The 2,617-nt window shown below is 45.5% G+C and overlaps 1 pseudogene; it reads left to right on the top strand.

Moving 5' to 3' along the window:
* The first annotated feature begins 1,124 nt into the window (after window positions 1-1,124).
* Window positions 1,125-2,095, top strand: LOC110580187 (annotated as a pseudogene).
* The last annotated feature ends 522 nt before the right edge of the window (window positions 2,096-2,617 follow it).

Raw genomic sequence — 2,617 nt, 5'->3', positions numbered from 1 at the left:
GGACAAACAGTATTCACATTTATTTTACCTGCACAAACAGGAGGGTGGAGTCTTCATTCCCTGATATAGAGAGAACTCTGGGTTGAGATGTTCTTTCTGATTAAATAGCATAGTGATGATTAGGATTTAGTCAGACAGTGAAAGGGAACAGTAAGCATAGTGCTTAAGAGGTAAGAGATTATAATACATTTGAAATTGATTTCATCAAAGAGCATTGTGTTGGATCTTCTGTTTACGTAGGTAAATAAATGAATGAAGCCTCCTGGGGTTCTGATAGGGGAAAAGAAGACTACTATAAATCCAATGCTATGGTTTTCAGTGAAGAGTGTGCAATCAGACATATTTTATTAAAGTAACCAAGTACAATGATGGTAGAAAATTGGAATAACAGAAAACATAAAAAAGCAGAGCTTTTAAAAAGAGATGCAGGGCAACATAGAAAAGGTAGTCAATGATATTATAATAGTGTTGTATGGTGACAGATGGTGGCTACACTTGTGGTGACCATAGAATAATGTATGGAGATGTTGAAACCCTGAAACTAATGTAACATTGAGTGTCAACTTTATTCAAAAAATAAATAAATAAATAAAACATTTTAATTTAAAAAATAAAAAGAGGGGCAAGAATTTGAAAAGTGAATTCCAAAAAGAGTGAAGATGAAGCTAAGACATACTCTTGAGCTTGAGGACAACAGCATTTGGAAGAGTCTTCCCCACTTTGAGAAGTCTCAGATGAATCAATATCATAAAAGAACCAGCTTTAACTAAGGCAAAGAGATGTAATGAATTTTCAAGAAATAATTATCTGACAGGATAATTCTTTTCTATGAAACAGAGCATACAGAAAACAGGGGAAAGTCCTGGAAGCAAAATAGATTATACTGAAAGTAAGAATTAAGAAAAAGATAAATGATAAAAAAAAATAAAGAAAATTACACCTGTGACAGAGACCTAGTGAAGAGAATTTTTATCTTGTGATTTAATGTTTTTAAGGATAATCTAGGGCTGGGAGCTGCCTCGAGACAGGCTGGTTTTAGGTAAACCCCTGAGAGAGGGCTGCTTTGTGCAGGTGGTGTTGGCAGAGGCCATTGGGCTGGACAAAGACAAACCCAACTGTGTGACCAAAGTGGCTGTGAAAATGTTGAAGTCGGATGCAACAGAGAAAGACCTGTCAGACCTGATCTCAGAAATGGAGATGATGAAGATGATCGGGAAGCACAAGAACATCATCAACCTGCTGGGGGCCTGCATAAAGGACGGTTGTTTATACGTTGTCCTGGAGTATGCCTGCAAAGGCAACCTAGGGGAGTACCTGCAGGCCCGGAGGCCTCCTGGACTGGAGTACTGTTACAACTCCAGACACAAACCAGAGGAGCAGCTCTCCTCCAAGGACCTGGAATCCTGTGCCTGTCAGGTGACCCGAGGCATGGAGTATTTGCCTCCAAGGAGTGCATACACCAAGACCTGGCCACCAGGAACGTGCTGGTGATGGAGGACAACATGATGAAGCTCTCAGACTTAGGCCTTGCACAGGACATTCACCACATCGACTACTATAAAAAGACAACCAACAGCCGGCTGCCTGTGAAGTGGATGGCCCTCAAGGTCTTGTTTAACTGGATCTACACCCACCAGAATGATGTCTGGTCTTTTGGGGTCTCCTATGGAAAATCTACACTCTGGGAGGCTCCCCGTATCCTGGCATGCCTGTGGAGGAGCTCTTCAAGCTGCTGAAGGAAGGTCATAGGATGGACAAGCTCAGTAACTTCATCAATGAGCTATACATGATGATGCAGGATTGCTGGCCTGCAGTACCCTCTCAGAGACCTACCTTCAAGTTGATGGTGGAAGACCTGGAACATATTATGACCTTGACCTCCAACCAGGAGTACCTGGACCTGTCTGTGCCCCTGGACCAATAGTCTCTGAGCTTTCCCAACACCTGAAGCTCTACCTGCTCCTCAGGGGAGAATTCTGTCTACTCTCATGAGCCATTGTGGGAGGAGCCTTGTCTGCACTGACACCCAGCCTAGCTTGCCAATGGCGGACTAGCACCCCCGTTCCCCCTGCCCAGACTCTGTAATCAACTGTAACCCTAACCCCCAGCCCTCCCTGTGGGATACACTGCCTTCCGCTTTGCCCTTTTCCTGCTGGCAGGAGCCAGCTGCCTACCTGAGGCCTTCACCCCTTGGAGTTCACCTTTCTTCTTCTTCTTCCTCCTCACAACCTGTTTGTGAGAGAGAGGAGCAGAGAGGCAGGTACTTGCTCATGGCCACTTCGTCCCCTCCCACATGTTGGACCAAACCCCTCCTTGCCACCTGGCACTGCCTGGAGGGCTGGGTACTGGGAGATGAGCAGGCATGCCACCAAGAGCTGACCGAGCTTTCCTGTATTGGTTTTGTCTGCTTCATGAACCCATAAGCCTGAGTTCTGGTGGCAGGGCCTCGTCCTCAGGGCTACAACCATAGGGAGGGGAGGTCAAGAGCTCCGGACCTCGGCTGAGGGCAACCTCTGCTCCAGATAGATGGTGCCAGGGGCTTATTAATTCTGATACTAATTTGCTTTGCTGGCGAAATACCTGGTACCAGAGGATGGGGAAGCAAAGTCCCAAACTG

Source organism: Neomonachus schauinslandi, chromosome 2 (genome assembly GCF_002201575.2).
Source record: "Neomonachus schauinslandi chromosome 2, ASM220157v2, whole genome shotgun sequence".
Lineage (NCBI taxonomy): Eukaryota > Metazoa > Chordata > Mammalia > Carnivora > Phocidae > Neomonachus > Neomonachus schauinslandi.
This window is presented reverse-complemented; position numbering and strand designations above follow the sequence as displayed.